The sequence below is a fragment of the Saccostrea cucullata genome, unplaced genomic scaffold (genome assembly GCF_032062105.1).
Source record: "Saccostrea cucullata isolate Sc308-1 unplaced genomic scaffold, CSIRO_AGI_Scuc_v1 ctg1443, whole genome shotgun sequence".
Classification (NCBI taxonomy): Eukaryota; Metazoa; Mollusca; class Bivalvia; order Ostreida; family Ostreidae; genus Saccostrea; species Saccostrea cuccullata.
The window spans coordinates 297988-317989 of record NW_026930741.1 but is presented as its reverse complement, the minus strand read 5'-3'; positions in this window follow the sequence as shown (position 1 = coordinate 317989).

The following is a 20002-nucleotide window of genomic DNA, read 5'->3' as shown; positions in this document are numbered from 1 at the left end:
AGTGATTTCAGAATTTTATTTTTTCTTTGAGGGGGGGGGGGTGTCAGTGATTCCAATATCACTTCCAACACAGCATACATGTAAATACAAAGTTTAATTTTAGGGGTACCTAAAAATAGTCTATTAGTGAAAGAGAATTGCTGATAAGTGGAGACATAGAAAAAAAATCCCGATTTTTTTGTATCCTTGATTAAATTGCAAATGAGTATATCATAAAACTTCCAGTTTTTGCTTCTGACATGCATGGCCTGATATACATAGCGGGGATTTTTTTTTATTTCAATTTCAAGTAAAGGCGGCCGATTATCTTTTCTTGTCTGCGATAATAACAGGGTAAGTGAACATTTGTCAAAACAAGAGTTACAAAAGGTACACTAGGGAAGATAAACGATTTTTCAAATCTACGACGTAAAATGGTATATCCTGCGTAAAAAACCGTAATAAAGAAATGTGGTTTTGAGTTACATTAAGTATGTATAAAGGCCAGATGGCGAAGTACTTTTCATGCTATCGAAAAGCTTCCAACTCCACTTGAACTTGAACTAGAAATATCAAATATTGAAAATGGATGCATGTGAAGTGGTGATCACGACAGTAGCGATCTATCATATCCTGTTGATAAACACTGGCCTTCAGACTTTGATGACAGCATTACATTTTTTATGAAGACTTTATCCTGTTATTGATAAACTTTGTTATCATGAACGAACTAAAGAGCTAAGTGAACGGTTAGTTCAACCTTGGTAAGGATTCCTGATACAAAAGCAATTATATTCCGGATATTACCTGGCTTCAGATGGATTTTGTTCCTATGTGTAGGCTTTATGTCATGGCTCTTGTGTCTTTTATTCTGTGAATCAAACAACATTCCATTCCAAAACAACTAAGATATACGTTTATAGAGATACTTTAGTAACCTAATTTGAAATAGATCCTATTCTGTCTTTTTGGCATGAATGCATATTTTGTATTGATAACTATTATATATTTTGTATATTTCTTCAATTTGAAATCCACCAACGATTAGAAACACCTTTTCATTGTCCAAGGAAATACAAATAATAGACATATAACATTGCCTCTCCTTCTCAACTTTCTGGCTAGTAATGATTATGTGCTTAGAGTGAAATATTCCTCGTGCTGTGTATAACTGATATACCAATAAATTAAAGTGACAGATTTGGGGAATATTTATAAATAAGACAGTGATTCTTAAAAGTAACTTCTTGACATTTTGTTAGGAAGCAAATTCAGTCGCCAGATTGAATCACATGAATGAGGAAATCTTCCTGACAAAACCCCTTATAACGAAGTAAGCAAACAATATACAGATGTGTTGTTTTACAATGCATTGAAAATAGGCAAAGGTTTTACATGGACGATTTTGTTCACTATTTATTCTCGGTTGTCCGTGTGTACTGATTGTATGGCTGTTTTTATGACTATTCCTGGTGGTTTTGTGTGACTATGTCACCGTATATTGTATAGTTATATCAGTGACTGTTTCTGGTTGACTTTGTAGCTATTCCATTGTATGCTTGTTTGTAACCGTAAATTGTCGTGGTGAATACTGTATTTACAATGTGCCTTTTTAAAGCGTGTTTAATTCTCATATGATTTATTTCAATTACTTCTCATTTAAAAAGAAATGATTAAATAAAGGTTTATATGACAATGAATTCGTCTTATTTCTGTATCACTACTCTTTTCGTTGAGTGCAATGCAAACGTCACAAAATTTTCATATCTAAAATTAAATTTACCAACTCATTTAATTAAACACATTGTTCAAAAGTAAACCAAATTTTTTTCTATTAAAAAGGATTTTCAGTAATGTAACTAACAGAACGCTATACAGTATCTTATCTTTTTTAAAACTACCTGCATACGCAAAGGAGTTAAGGCTAAATATAAGGGTTTCTATGCAAATGAGCTCAAATTCTTGTGTAATTAAAGGTTCAAATTATATAATGTTTAGATATGTAAGGTTAGTTGGTATCATGGGAATAAAAATCACCATTCTAACTGGTTTTGCAATATTTAATCTTTCATCAACCCTAGTCTCATGACGTGCATGTACATTTACACTTTTTAAGTATAATAAATAGCCGTAAAAGCTGTTTTAATAGCCTTTAAACCCCCAACGCCCCTTTTTTTTAAATACCAGTATAATATCTTTGAATACAACTTATTCACTGCTGCCATGTGATCTTTTTGTCCTTCGCGGATTGATCACATTGTGGCATGAAGAACTGGACTTTCCGCTGACGCCATTTTCTCCTCGGCGAAGTTAACGACCAAAGAGCTTCATTGGTAGGTGTATATTGTCAAGGAACGTCTCCAAATGCAATTAATTATATTTATATAGAGATGTTCCAATGCAATATTCCTATTACTGTTTATTTTAGAGATCAATGCCTTCCAATTTTTCCCTGTTTTGAGACACCATATAATTTCCGAATACATTGACAAACTCTATTACAGGGCGTATTCTAATTTGTGCTGAAAATGAAAAGAAAATGACATTCCAGTTACATTTATAAAAGAAAAAGGCTATTTACCATGAGAACATATTTACAAGGCAACTGAACTTAACTAAAAATACTACAAAGTGTGACATATTTGTTTCTTATTCGGACATTTACGTTAGCAATAGATCTACGACAACTTATAGTAAAGTAAACGTGATAACGTTAATTGTTGAGGTTGATTGCAGTTCTCTATCCCCATATTTGATATTTAATTCCAATACATATGGTGAATAGGATCATTTATCAATTACATACGTTGAAATTATTTATTTTTTTCACAAACGTGTTATTTTTAAAGTGTTAAAATAACGAGTGGACAATTTTTAGAATTTTAGATCAACTTTAAAAAACTAAGGATTTTTATGCAAAATTTCTGTCCTTTATGTGAAATAATACAAGATTTATTTATTTTAATATAAAAATGTTACATCTCCTTCGCAGTGAAAAAAAAGGTTAATGGTTATCTAACACAGACCTAAAAAAAAAAAGCATCAGAAGTGGGATCAGGTGCGAGCATAGCATCCCCTGCCGAACGGTCACACCCGCCGTGTGCTCTTTGTCATGATCGGGAAGTAACGGAAAAATGCGTTGTCAATTCAGTGTATAAATAATAGACTAACAGTATGAAAAACGTCAGTTAGCATTTGACTCAATGATAAATTGTATTTGGTGACAATGTCATTGTATCAACCATAGAACTTACGAATTGACAATACGTCGTCGATATATCTTAATGTCGCATCGAATGCCACAACAAGTGTTTTCTTCCTTTCACACACAAGATTTTGGACAAATTCTGCTTCATATGAATACAAAAATAGGTCTGCTAATAACAGGACGCAATTGGTACCCATTGGATTTCCAATAGATTTTTGGAACACCTTGTCTCCAAAAACCACCTAGATACTGTCAATCAGAAACTCAAGCATCTTTTTGATGTCAACTTCAGAGTACTTGTGTGTACAATAAGAATGTTTTTAACAAAATAATTTTGCATGCGACCAATGACAAGGTAAGTACGAGTTCCATTTTTATAAAAAAAAAAACAGCTATCAAATATATTTAATAGTCTGTAGTTTAATTTATCTTGGGGAATGGTTGTTTGAAGAAGGATATGGAGATAACGAACAGTATTTAATCTCAAAGTCCATAAAACAATACAAAATAGGAGCAGAGCAAACACCGACCTCCGAAACATCAGAAGTGGGATCAAGTGCTATGGAGGGGTAAGCATCCCCTGCTGACCGGTCACACCCGCAGTGTGCTCCTTGTCATGATCGTGTATTAACGGAAAAATCCGTTTTCAATTCAGTGTATTTTTAATGATGGACTAACAATTAGTTGAAAAACGTCAGTCAGCATTTGACTCAATGATTAATTGTATTTGCTGACAATGTCATTGTATCGACCATGGAACTTACGAAATGATGCCTTTAAAAGAGATTGCTGATAGTTTTGTTTCATCAACTTGCTTATTAGTAATTTACATCGTTTTAGAAATTGTTCATACGTAGAACATGCTCTTGCGTATTGAATCAACTGAGATATATAATCTCCGTATGCAGGTGATGAAGATATTTTGCTGCATAAGTAAGGGAAGTTGACGACAGAAAAGTTAAAGTCGTCGCGTTTATCATATAGCTTGGTTGTTAGGTTACCATTAACGTCTTTTTCGAGTAAAATATCTAATTATGAAACAGATGTGTCAGAATCTGTGGTATCTTTTATCTCAAGCTCTCCTGGATATATCATATCGACGTAGAAATGGAAATTATCATTGTTAATTGACAATACGTCGTCGATATATCTGAAAGTCGAGTTGAAGGCCACAGCAAGTGTTTTCTTCTTTTCACTCATAAGATTGTGCATAAATTCTGCTTTATATGAATACAAAAAATAGGTCTGCTAATAACAGAGCGCAATTGGTACCCATGGAAATTCAAATAGATTGTTGGAAGACCTGGTCTCCAAAAACCTTATAGATATTGTCAATCAGAAACTCAAGCATCTTTTTGATGTCAACTTCAGAGTACGTGTGTGCGCAATCAAAATCTGTTTTAACAAAATAATTTTGCAAATGACCAATGACCAAGTAAGTAAATTTACGAGTTCCATTTTTATTGAAAAAGCAGCTGTCAATGATATCAAAAAGCCTGGATTTTAACTTATCGTGGGAAATGGTTGTGTATAAAGTTAAAAAGTCGTAAGTGTTTAAGGCTGTTGATTTTGGTAAAATCTTGTGATTTCAAATTGTCCAAAAGTTCTTTGAAATTTTTTAGTATCCACATCTGATTAACACCACTTCTTGAATATATTGCTGCACAGTACTCTTAAAGTTTTTCCTTCACTGTATCTTTGTTTGTAAGGATTCCTATGAAGTTTTGGAATCTAATATATATAAGGTAGTTCAAATTCATTTTGGCTATGTGGAATATTAAAAATAATTAAAACTGACATATGATTTTGAAGAATTTCTTCCATAGAAAGGGAAGTATGAGTATAAGTAAGATGACCTTTTAGAGAATTAAATCCAAGTTTTTTCTAGAATAAAATTTATATAGTGAGCCTTACAAACAAAGACAAAGTTGTTACCTGCTTTTTCGGCAGGGACCAGTACATACTGATCGTGTAATCTATCTAATTCTTTTTTCACTTCTGGTTTATTGAACACAGAAGGATAAATAGTTTTCACATTGCCCCTCAATAAAGTTGAAAAGTCGTATGTTTTAAAGCTGTTGATTTTTGTAAAATCTTGTGATTTCAAATTGTCCACAAGTTCCTTGGGATTTTTAAGTATCCACATCTGATTTACACCACTTCTTGAATAAATTGTTGCACAGTACGCTTGAAGTTTTTCCTTCAGTACTGTAAATATCTAAGTGAGGAGTAAAGAAATAGGCTTAGTTAAACATCTTCTGGAACCCGCTTTGTATCTTTGTTCGTAAGGATTCTTATGAAGTTTCGGAATCCAATATATCCAGGGTTAATTATAATCTTTTTTTGGGTGGGAAATAAGTAAATGGCGCTCGTTTAAGAATTGTTTTACGTCATATTTCACTTAAACATACCATTTTGCCCTACAAAAAGTAGTATTGCAGTAATCGTGAATAGTTTATTGATTTAAACCCCTTCATAATTGTTTTTGTACGTAGCACTGTCTCTTTCACAGCGATTCTTATCTTGGAAAAAATAAGGATAGGCGCTTTGTAGAACATTATCTTCATCCTTCAAGAAGAATTACTCTGTAATTTTAATAAATTGTATATCAGAAAAGGTAGGATGAATCTAATTTATTTCCATATTTTAGGTATCTAATGTACATGTATAAACTAAACGTGATCCGGAAGAATTGTGTACTTTTATGTAAATGGTTATCTAACAACCAAACTCTATAATTACCGAGGTAAGTCATTGACAAACAATTTGATGAAACAAGAATTTAGCAGTATCGTTTAAGGATTTCCATCCTTATTAGGACCAAATTTTCTACCCTTTAATATCCAACAAGTACACAGTACCATGATATCTATTTAAAGCATTTTATAGAAGAAAAGGATTGCCCGCGAGAAATTCTCAAAAGTTTCACTAACTAAGCATAAATAAATTAACAAGAATTGCATTGAAGTCTATGGGGAAAGCATTTTTTGAAAATAAAAATTCAAATACTAAAAAATATCATTAAATACAGCAGTGGAAAGATGAATGAAACATTTGAAATAGAATGACGATTTAAAATAATTTTTGCCTAGACAAGTATTTTTAAATTGATTTTTTTATTAATCAAAAATAAAGGGATATAGTTCTTACCAAAATTCAAGGTAATAAATCAGGGCACATCCCACTATTAGTACTAATTGTATTAAATGGGATTATGTTTAAATATACTGAGTATTCAACACCTACACATCTGATATGTATTCAATTCCATTGAATCTGTATTTATCAGGGATTGAATACCTTAAAAGTCATAAATTCGTAAGTTCTATGGTCAATACAATGACCTTGTCAGCAAATAAAATTGATCATTGAGTCAAATGCAGACCGATGTGTTTCATACTAATTGTTAGTCCATAAATTATACTGAATTGACCAATTGACGACGGAGTTTCTCCTTGTTTCCCGATCATGACAAGGATCACACGGCGGGTTTGACCGGTCGGCAGGGGGTGATCACTTCTCCATGACACCTGATCCCGCGTCTGATGTTTTGGGAGTTCGTGTTTGTTCTTTGTATTTGATATTGTTTTATGGATTTATGATCTTGAATACTGTGCATTATCTCCATATATTTCAACTTCATAGAACCTACTCCCACCTCTGTTTTCAGAAGTCGTTGCCCCCATATTTCCTTTGATTTTCAATTTTAGATTGGACTTTACCAATAATTTCTGGTCGTTATTTTCCTATCATATTGAAAGCAAACTGAGTGTGGCTATGAAAAAAAAATCTTCACATATAAACAAGTAACTGATGGCAATGCTCTTGCCGACATGACTTCATTATGATAAATTTGATACATTTTATGAACAGCAAATCATTTTGTCAGTTTGAGAAATGCATGTCATTATAAACAAATTTTGTTGCCAGGTTTTCAATAAATCATTTCAATGTGTAAGATTATTTTAATTACATTATAAACGTATTGGGAAAATGTACTGAATTTATTATCCCTTTTTCTTTGCTAATCAAAAACACATTTAACTAAGAGATCTATCGATAAATTGCCTTAGTGCAACGACACACGCTAAATAGAACTTGACTATTTTAAAAACACACAGAAATGTTCCTTAGCTTGAAAAAAGCTGCTGAGAGTGTAACGTCATAAATAAAAATATTTTTTAGTAAAAGTCAAGTATTTTTTTTTCAGATGAAATCTCATGGATTTTTCATTGAGTCAATTGCTGACTGATGTTTTTCATTCTAATTGTTAGTCCATTATTTATACTCTGAATTGACGAGGGATTTTTCTGTTTTTTCCCGATCATGACAAGGTGCACACGGCGGATGTGACCGGTCGGCAGGGGATGCTCACTCCTCCGTGCACCTGATCCCACCGCTGATGTTTTGGAGGTCTGTGTTTGCTCTGCTCCTATTTTATATAACGTTTTATAGATTTTGATCTTGAATACTGTTCGTTTTCTCCACGTTACATGTACTTGAAATGTAAACTAAAATGCACTTTCAAGTTAAAGCAGCAGCACAAAACATAAATAAAATCAAATTATGAACAATTATTTCACTTCGAAAGAGGGCGTGTCCCTTCGACATTTCAATCTGATTCTTTCATCCATGTAGTACACATTATTGATTTAATCATGTGACTGCAAAATAAGTTGACAAAGGTATATTCATTTCAGACTGGACTTTGACTGTTTTAATTAATATTTGTTTTTTTAATTAAATAAACATCTTCCCCAAAACATATTTAAGAAGAAAAATATGTATTTATTTACATCTATGTACCACTGACTTTTTTTTATATCATGCCTAAACAAAATGGTACAGGCTTAAAGATGACTCTTACAATGGAAAAGTTATAAGGAGACCATAAGCAGTACTCTAGCTCGAAAGTCCGTTTAACATTTCAGATCAGGAGCAGAGCAAACACAGACCTTTAAAACACCAGAAGTGGGATCAGATGGCATGAAGGATAAGCATCCCCCGCCGACCGGTCATACCCGTCATGTGCTCTTTGTCATGATAAAAAAAAACTTTAACTTGTAAATGATAGCCTTACAATTAGTATGATGTCAGTCAGCATTTAACTTTGTGATGGATTTTTGTTCCGACATGATCATTGTATCGACCATAGAACTTACGAAATGTTTATGAGACTACATGTTTTTATATAGTGACCCTCTGTGTTTTTTATGATTGGCTAACATGGATTTCAACGAGAAGTATACTAGACAATAGGGCTTAATATGGTGGTAAAAGCTAAAAATTGTTAAGAGTGATCACTATTTGTAGTAGAAATCCAAAAATAAAACATATTAACCAATCTAAAAAAATCAGCCGATCCTTAAAATTCAATGCATATACATGCTACACAACTATTATGACAAAATCATTATTTGTTAGATAATCAAGTTGTCATCAAAAGAACCAGCTACCTATGATGAAGCTTTTAAAACAGGTCATGGAAACCAATCATCATTCGATATCTAGACATGAAATTGTCAGTCAATCAACATGTAAGCTGATTAGCCTATTGTTTTTGTATGTTTAGGTCCTGAAGCACAAGCCATGTATCCAAACTACGCTCACATAGCCTCCTGTAATGTTTACAGAGGCATCGTAAAATGTTTATCAATACTGTTTTCAGGTGATTTATCATCACAGAGCACTCGCTCGTCACTCAGAAGCCATCTTCCTGTTATTTATCAGCAGAGGCATGGAGTTAAAATCTTTTAACATAAAATTGATTTAATGTACTCACACAAGGTGTAGGGTTTTGTTATCATTCCAATGTTTTTGTCAACATAAACTTTGCCCACTTCAATTCTAGGATTATATCAGTCATAATCATTCATTATGCAGAACCATTAAACTACTTTAATGCAACTATTTTATCCAAATTTGGTGTAATTTCAATGACCTTTACTTTTACGACAATCATTCTCGTCTTCAAAAAACTCAGTTTTCCATGTTTGTCGGCTTCCTGAAAAGATAATCCAAGAAATGAATTATGATTTGTAAACAGCTATTTCCAAAGTCGTCTTTCTAATAAAATTAGCTTCTATAAATAAATGACTCTGTCAAAAGCTATACAGAACCGCTGATTTATTACCTTATAAATGTTTAACAATCTTTTCTATTTCCTGGAACATTTTTGATAATCTCTTAATGACGTTTATATGTAACAAATGAAGAAGCAGCGCTTGCTGTTAGATAGAAATCATTAAATGGTAAACAATGTTTGATTTGTCATCAAATTAAGAAAGGAATTCAAGTTCTGAATCACTTTCTCTCTTACAATTCATCTCACATAAAATATAACGAAACCTTTTACTATAGTATATGATATGAAGCTTTATGGCGTATTTCAACATCTTATTGGTTTGCTAAGTACGAACTCACATCACAAAAAAATCATCTACCAAAATTATTGCGTTTTGAAAGACACCTTAGAAGTTTTAAGAAAATATAGACTATTATAGGGGTAAAATTACATTTGATGACATGTTTTATAGCATTTGCTACCTATTTCTCTCATACCTTATTTGAATAAGGATTGTTCTGTTTTGTCATCAATACACTGGGTTCAAAGTGGTTATTAAAGGTCAATGGAAGATACTTAATCCTACCGGGCACCTGATCCATCTCCATAATTTCAAAAGCTCTGCTTACAGTTCTGTATTGTTTGAAATTATTTGAAATTGACACTTTTTGGTCCTAATTGCTATCAAATGATTTTTTCCTTACAGAATGTAGTAAGCATATATCAGCATTATTACAACTTGCAGTAAAATTCACGTATCTAAACATCATTACGGTAAAGCATCAAAAGAAGAATCCTTTTACACAGAAATGTTCTTAATTACATTCATAAAGTATACAATAATGTTAATACTGACCATTAGGATGAAATGAACAATATGGTTGAGATTTTATTCTTTAGAGCTGGGTGCATAGTTTCACTCACGAATCAATAAAAGAAAAACTTAAATATCAAAGAAGCTCTCATTGAATCATAAATTTTAATATAACACTTAAACGTTCAATAAGAACACTCGATATCATCATTATTGCTAAATCACTAAACGTATTTATATTAATTGGATTTTAGGACTAAACATTGAACTATTTTTAGTACAATAACATTAGATTAGTATTCCACAGTAATATTACATTTTTGTGTAATAGAAATATGATTTCAATGCAACATGTGAAGGGTAAACGTATTTAAAAAACCCTTTAGACAATTAAGAGTAAGATATTTTCTAATGGGGTTTCTTATTTGGTTTCAGACAAAATTTATTATTCAAGAAAACTTGCAATTGCTGATATGTCTCAGTCATGTATAGTTAGATATTACAGTCATACAAAATCAAAATTTTTTGTCATAATTTGTTTACCGAGTTTGTTTAGCAAAGACTATATTTTAAGCGGAACCACATTTGGCATTTCTATGAATTATATAAAATATATAAATCAATCTCATCGTTTTTGTGGCAGTCGATAGAATTTAATTTAATGGCAACTTTAAAAAATTCATTTATAACCTTTTAAGGAATAAAGTGTTTTAGTGAACATAAGTAGTGAATGTCAATCATACTAAAATTATATTTAGGATAATATAACAGTATTAATAATTAATGTTTTTTTTTTTTTTCAAAATTTGCAACTTGTTTTTTTTTTTATTATAAATTAAAAAGATAATTTAGGGAGAACAACGGACTTTCTACGAATGAAATATTTTCATTCAGAAAATGTTTCAGATACTAGTAATAATTTTATTTTTGCGAAAACTAGTATTGCAAATTTCGCAAAACGACTTCCTAGCAAAAAATCAGTGTATGATTTATTCATAGATTTAATGCAACCAATTCGAAATTTCGTTTCACTTTAAGAAACCATAATACAAAACTTGCGAAAATAACAAGACGCAGATGTTTTGTGTTCTTCAGTCAATAATTGTGTACAATATGAAAGAGGTTCAGCACTTACACAATGTACAGTAAAATAATAAAAATGAAGAAAAAAGTTGATTTACGATAATTTCTAAGTTTCTGCTTCAGATACTTATATCTTCAATTCTTAAGGAAAATGAAAAGTCTGAAAAGCACCTTTATCGTTCGTGTACCTCTTACCCCGCACTTGACGTTTAATTCATATCATGAGGAATGTCGAAAATTCATTTCGTTTTATATTAAAAACTTTTAAAAATATATCTTGAATGTAGAATATTATAAGAAATTTTCGCTAAGATTGCACGGAAGCAGTAAGGTTTTAAAAAAAGGAAAGAGAAGAAAAATCGAACAATGTAATAAAAAATATACATGTATGCGTTTTCTTAGTGTAAGACTGACCATTTGTCTGCAATGTTAATCAAAAGTAGCACACGCTTTTTATGCATGTACCAGGTTAACAACAAAACAGAAGTATATAGGGCATCAGGGAGAACGATCTTGCGTCGGATTTAATTTATTTACTTTTTAGTTACCACTATTTATTAAAAGTTCTATAAGATATTCGATGAAACATATGAAGAAAATGACCAGTATTCAAGCTCAAAAATCTGCATTTGTACTCAGATGAGAAGTAATGCGTGTTTTTTTTTTTTATTGTTATAAGTCTGGATTTTTTCTTATCCAATTCTGGCATCCTCTGATCATTGTTTCATATCAAAGTCTAATAATGTATAAATGAGAAAACGATTCCTTCTACTCTCTAATCTTTAAATTAATAAGTCTGAGAAGACGATGTAATCCCAAGTTCATTATTTTTCATTATTTTCATTTTATATCCATTACCAAAAATGTCCTTGAATGCCAATCTGTGTCTCTCTATACACCCTAGTAATAAATTCTTGATAAAAATGAACTTGATAAAAGCATCGTTAATGAAGTTCTCATCGTGGTATTACTTATAAGTGAAACTGTAATTGTTTTTATAGAAATATGTGCATAATTATAGAAATCAGTTGGAAGAACTATACATTGTATGTTCATTCGATGATCTCAGAACTATTAAAAATAATACATTAAAAATCACCTAAGGATATGAATATAAAGAACCGAATTCAACATTAAAGTCCATAAAACTAACTCGGACCTCAAAACATCAGAGGTGGAATCAAGTGCCATGGAGGAGTGAGCATCCCCTGGCAACTGGTCACATTCGCCGTGTGCTCCTTGTCATGATCGAGAAAAAACGAAAAAATCCGTCGTAAATTCAGTGTATTAATGATGGACTAATAATTAGTTTGAAAAAAGTCAGTCAGCATTTGACCCAATCATAAATTGTATTTGCTGTCGAGATCATTGTATCGACCAGAGAACTTACGAAATGATGACTTTTAATGAGACTGCTGATATTCTCGTTTCATCAACTTGTTTGTCATTAATTTACCTCGTTTTAGAAATTGTTCATACGTAGAGCATTCTCTTGCGTATAGAATCAACTGAGATATATAAACGCCGTATGCAGGTGATGAAGATATATTGCTGCATAAGTAAGGGAAGTTGACGATTGAAATTTAAAGTCACCACGTTTATCAGAGCTTGCAATTGGTTGCTAGATTACCATGAACGTTTTTTTCAAGTAAAATATCCAAGTATGAAACAAATATGTCAGACTCTGTGGTATCTTTTATCTCAAGTTCACCAGGACATGTATCGACATAGGAATGGAAATTACCATTTTTAATTAACAATACGTCGGTGATATATCTAAATGTTGATTTGAAGGCCACAACAAGTGTTTTCTTCTTTTCACGCATAAGATTTTGCACAAAATCTGCTTCATATGAATACTCACTCCTCCATGGCACCTGATCCCACCTCTGATGTTTTGGAGGTCCGTGTTAACTCTGCTCCTATTTTGTATTTTTTATTTTATCTTGAATACTGTTTGTTACCTCCATATGTTTCATGCAATAATTTCTTTTGATAATTAATCTCAATATAAAAATAATACACTGATAAATGAATATAGTAAAATATTCTAAGATCTTTGTAAGAATGTGTATCAACAATTTATTTCTGAGAAATAATTTATTAGAAATAAAGATAAAACCGCTTGATTAAAGGGTCTGATCTCACATAAGTTTAAATGATAAAATAAAAAGAAATTGATCAGCAAAGAGCATTTCACATCAGTGAGGATTTTGGAACTAAAACTGATCACACAATGCAAGTTTAAAAAAAAAATTACAAAATTACATGGAAATGTTAAACGTGCAAACTACATTGAGAATAAATGTATGTGATTCTTTGCTAAACATTTTCTCTGAAATTGCAGACATCTTAATAAGCTTAATCTATTTAATCTGGCTTCCATATCAATTAGCAGTCTTTTGAACCGTCAAATCAATTTTGTGTCTAATGTAGTATTTTATTCCTTCCGCAGACCTTAATTAGGAATTTTCAGAAAATGCACTTTTTTATTAGTGACTGTTACAGAACTATGATAATTAATGTATACACCAAAGGTAATCAATTCATTCTTCACATGTTTTTTTTCAATCATATTTTTTGGGCCCAGCACTCAGAATCATTGTCTGTCTTCTATTTTTAGATGTTCTATTTGCTATAGAAGATAAAAACCAACTAAGATATAAATTATTTGTCAAACAAGATGACTTCAGCTTTTCAATCATCAACTTTCCTTATTTCCTTATTTATGAAGTAACATTCCACTATCACCTGCCTATGTTGTTTATGTATCCCCAGCTTCTCTTGAGCTTTCTCTGAGTATGATCGATTGTTAAACCGAGACACAACCTCATAGATAAATTGTTACAGGGATTTCAACAATATCTATTCAAATATGAATTTCTGGATTTCGTAATTCCTATAGTCTTTATGGAGACATTGTAAGCAAATATGACCTGTCATTTTGGTCCTGTTTTGGCTGACTTGTTTTTGTTGTATCAAATCTTAGACCTTGTTGTTTTTATACTAGATAGACTCCGGAATTTATCCTTGATGAATTCAAAGGTCTCACGGCTAGTGACTTGTCAACAGGGATGCTCTCTCCTCCTAATCACCTGATCCCACCTATGGAATTTCTAGGGGCTCTTGTTTCATACCTCTTTTACAGAATTGTATTGTTTATAGAATTATTGAAATCGATCACTGTTTAGTTTTTCTCCACTTTCATTTCCAATGTATACACTTGTATAACTATAGTTTTAAAGGAATGAAGGGGGGGGGGGGGGGTGAAGAGGGGTTCACAGGTACTTTGGTATTGGTTTATAATTATATATGTTCCTTATCGATATTTAAAAAACATTTTTTTACTCTATCAATAAGGCACATACGTGTACATATTCACAAATCAAAACCCAAGTGCCTGTGTAAAAATTAGCTTTATTATTTAATATCTATTTATTAGGACCCGAGCGATCTACTTGGGCTCGTACTTGGTTAATGTCCAAGTCTTATGTGGACAATTATGAATCCAAAATGTACAGATCAAAAGCAAAATATACAAATACAGGGACACTTGTCTAGTGTTAGGTTTAAGCAATATATAATTTAAATAGTTCATAAAGAAATTCCTGTCACTTGGGATTTACAATGTCAGTTGGCTATAGGAACGCCACTTGACTAAACAAAGACCACTTTGCAATACTTCAACCCCTTGGCTTCTCCAAAGCCACTTGCTAATACCTGCAACTTGGCAATACTAAAGGCCAAGGGGAATTTCTAGCACTTGGCTAAACAGACGCAACTTGGTAACACGATCAGCTTGTACAAATGCCACTTGGTTTCTAGCCACTTGTCTATATTCGTCATCTGCGTAAATAACTTATTTTGCCGACTGTCAATGTCAACCAGCCGTTGCAAACAGGTCATCACGGTAACGAAGTAGATATTAAGCCATTTGTCTACTAAATGATCCTGGTATTAAAAAATATTAGTTTTTTTTATTAATAATATATGTTTCTGATAATTTCCAAGCATACTTTGCTCGTCTTCACCAAACTATAGTTTTTATTGTATTTTAATTTATATAACATCATTTGTTGTAAAACCATTTAATCAAATAACCCGTTGATTACATTATTTACAATTATTTATTGATTTAAACAATATTGCAAAAGGGAGATAACTCTAAACCGTTTCATGATGTTCTAGAAGCTTCCGCTAACATTGAGATCGGTAGTAGACGAAAATAATTTGCACTTTTTGCTTTTAAATCGGTTATCACAACTTTTCCTGTTATATCATTTGAATTAAGTTTTGATTGAATGATTCAGTGATGACATTCATTCTATGAAATAAATAACCGATTGTTTGTTGTCAGTTTCAATAAAATTTGCTAGTATCTTAGATCCGCCAACCGGAAACGCCACCATACTCACGTTGATCCTATTTCATGGCTGTTTTCAGAAAATTGAAGAAGACTTTTCATTTTATGTACGATACTTACTATCCGAGTGAAATCTAGATATAGTTTACGGACATCATGTTGTATGTAGTGTATTATTAGAGGGGTAAGTAAGAACTCTGGTGCACCCGTTTCGGAGTTTATTTGCAAAATTCATTAATTTATAAGTATAAATGTGCATTACTTGTAGAGAGAGGTTTTCGAACATTCTATGATTTTTTACTCACTGACATTGACCTTCATAACTGACCTTCAAATATTTTCAGGTATTTTAACTTTAAATTTTTAATGACATATTACAGGGCGTTCATTTTTAGAACAATATGCCATAGATATCGGCATCCAATCCACTGAGACACCGAAAGCGGGAACCACAATTTTTTCTATTTGCTTGTGGAGATTGATTATAATTGTTTCATTATTCTCAATTAGTACTTGTACATGTTGTAGTTCTATATTCTCTTTCTTTCATGCTTTTATGATTAATAACTTTTCCTTTTTATCTTTTACTATCACACGGTTAAATGAATTCATCACGATGACATCCTATCATATTTCTGAATCAAAGTGAGCTTTTTCATTGATTGTATAACGAAAACAAATATGGGATAAAAGATTAATATTTGATGTTTTTACGGGTGTGTGAAGCATACATTATCAAGTAAAAAAAATTTCATCCTCTTAACAAAAAACACACGAATTTATTTCAAACAGCCTTATTCAAGTAAGGAATTTGGAAAAAAAGGCTAGATATTAGATTTACCGGAAAAAATACTGTACATTTCTGTAATGAGAAAAGACTCACATTTTTTCTTTTATTATATATAAAAAAAATTAACGAGTCTCTCATAATTTAATACAAAACGAGTTCACCAGGAGTTCATTAGGACATTAATGTCATTTGCTTATAATGATTATAAGCTCTTTAATTGTTGGTGTAATACTCTATCGAAAGACTCCTCTTGCTAAACAAAAATCAATAATTTCAATGTCACCATTTTTTACCAACGCTTTTGTCGTCCCCTGGCGCAGTGGTTAAGAAGTCTGCCCTAGAGCCGTGGAGTAAAGAGCGGGTTCGAATCCACTACAGGAAGTAGAGACCTGTATTTCGGATGAGACCGTATAAGCACAAGAAGGATATGGAGATAAAGAACAGTATTCAAGATCAAAGTCCATAAAACAATACAAAATGAGAGCAGAGCAAACACGGACCTCCAAAGCATCAGAGGTGGGATCAAGTGCCATGGAGGAGTGAGCATTGCCTGCTGACCGGTCACACCCGCCGTGTGTTCCTTGTCATGATCAGGAAATAACAGAAAAATTGGTCGTCAATTCAGTGTATAAAGAATACCCCTAAATGCTCAATGGCCCTGAATGTTCATCTAAAATACTGTTCTATGATGAATTTTAATACTGTAAAATCACATATTTGCGAGGGTCAAATTTTCGTTGTTTGAGTAAAGTATATTGGTTCATGGGGATTTGAATTCGTGGATGAAGAATTGTTCAGTAGTAATATATGTGAAAAATTGAATTTCGTGGTGGACAAAAATTCGAAGGTCTATTCATACCTTGAAAATCACAAAAATTAACCACCCAGGAAAATTTGTGATTTCACAGTATTCAAGAAGATTGTTTTTTTTATCTGAATAACTCATTCCATGCTTATGTTTAGACGATATTCCAGGTCTCATTATTTGTAAATAAGTAACTGATCACTTCTGTGTAACATTAACGACATGAGTCTGAGTGAGGACTAAGTCCCGAAATATTTTCTATTGGCGTCATTATGTATACACAGTTACTTCTAAAATGACCTTGATCTGCGTCTTCAATACAACTCGGAAATATTAATGATCTCTTTCTTGAAAATGCAGTTGTTGGTTAAGGGTTGATTAAAACATGATGCCCCAATTAATTTTCTAAAATGTACATATAGCCTTTCTCCTTCAAGAAAAATTAAGACAAGAAACATATCAAATAAAAATGCATTTATAATTTGCATGATAAGAAATACTTAAATAACACAAGTATCTTATATGCAACAATTACACGCCCCAGTAAACAGAAGCCGAATGAAATAAAATGATTTTTGATGTAACATTATTAAGTCAATCTTTTTAAAATTATATATGTAAACAATATCATGTATATATACATGAAAAAAAGCGACGGGTAACATTTGTACTAATTTATTCAAATGTGTTTTTATCAATATTTTTGTCTTACATCGAATTTTTTTTGCTTTATGACGAAACCAAAATTTCATTTTTTTTAAATGATAGATAATATATGTAACTCATTCAACAGAGAGACCTATCTAGCTTTTGAATATCAAATGAATATCAAATTTTCCAACAATCTGTCATATTTCTAGGGTACCTTGTGCCCCGTAGTTTGCTTTAACTTTTTAATTCGTATGACCAAACGACATAACGGTATTGTAATGGAAGTACGGTATTGCAAAGAGTTATTAATAAATATTTCGAAAACTCTATTGTTGATACAGAATCCATGAATTTTTTGATATTTTACTTTAATTTCTGTTGACTTAAATGAGATTGTTTTAATCGTCATGGCATTTACTTATTTGTCAATAAACTAACGTCTATTTGAAACGTATTTAGAACATGTTCTTGCATATTGAATTAACTGAGACTGGTAGACATAAACACAGATGATGATGGTATAATGCTTCATAAATAGGGAATATTTACAAAACAAATTCACTCATTACCAGTTCACTCAAATGCCCCTTTTTGTAGCCAAAACAATGTTCCTATGTTATAAACATGAAGATGCCATTATGACATATAAACCTTTAGACGTTTGTATATCACTTATCCTTTTTAACATTAAATGCTTAGATGCATAGATAATGCTTCTCAACGCTACGATTCACATCGTGAAACATAAAATGAATAGAAATACCTCTAAGCTTTTGATTAAGAATTACTATTACAAAACTGAATATATAATAAAACAAAATATTTGATAGTTTTTGTTCTGACATGTCCATGAACTTTCGAACTGGAAGCCATTAATTCTAACCAGTTTTGACGGAAGCGCTAAAAACCCTAGATTAATTCATAAATCGATTTCTATACGTCTTTGAAAAATTATATTACAAACCAGCTGTTTTGTTTCACGTGAATCAGAACTGAGGGGTCTCTTACTATTTTGTTGTTGTTTTTTGTTTGATAATAGAAGGGTCATCAGCATTATTAACCTGGCTTCACCTAGAGGCAGATGTTCCCAGTCAGTGGATTTCATGATACGCCGAACTTATTTAATGTTCACCACAGGCAGTAATTTTAGAACATTATTACTGATTATTGACTTCCGAAAACATGCCTACAGCTTGTAGTACTTCCAAATTACTTATCAAAATTTAATAAATATTTTATTGACAAAATTCATTTTAAAAACATAAAGACTATTTGAATAAAGAAGATAAATTTGAAACTAACTAAAGGTGGCATGATAAAAATTGTATGAAATTCAATACGACCTATTCAATTTATCTTAAGAATCTATATTATACGGAAGCCCTGGAGGGACATTGACTTACTTGTTATGACTTATTTGTTATAACTTTTTTGTTTTGACTTATTTGTTGTGAATGTTTCGTAGCTAGAGATAAATTAGTGTAAGAGGGCTATTGAAACCTGTTGCTTGGCTTAGTTTTATAATGAAAATAATGTTTTAGTCCTATTTCAACTGTGGTTTTTGATTGACAAATTGTAGTTTAACATCCAGTACAGTTGTGCTTTCTAAAGTAAATATTATTTATGTCGTTATAACTTAATTCTTATTTCCTAAAAGTTATTACTTAATTCTTATATGCAACTTTCAGTTTGCATAATGATTAAAGACAAGAACATAACAACTATTTTATCTTGTCGTTAGTAATAAATTCAAGGACATTTTGTTCTTTTTTTTGAAACTATACGTTGCCCCCATCTTTCACGGCTCTTTTTGTGAAGTAAACTTGTCATAACAAATTTAAAATAACAAGAACTCAAAATTAAGTCACAAGAACTAAGTCAAAACACATAAGAAATAAGTCAAAACACATAAGAAATAAGTCTAAACACATAATACCCCTCAAGGCCGTAGGTAATTAACAGTTAAAAATTTAGTTATCACATCGCTTTTGTACGTTTAACTACAAAACTACAATTAATCGTTCTCAATAGCTTACCCACACTTAGTTCGAACTAACAAAAAAAATCTCAAAACAAATTAGTCAAAACAAATAAGTTATAACAAATAAGTCATAACAAGTAAGTCAATGTCCCTCCAGGGCTTCCGTAATATTATGTATCCATCATCTCTCCGAAAACTAATTTCTAGGACCACAACAGCTAATCTAAAAAATACTTCGATTATAAAAATTATTTGCATTTGAAT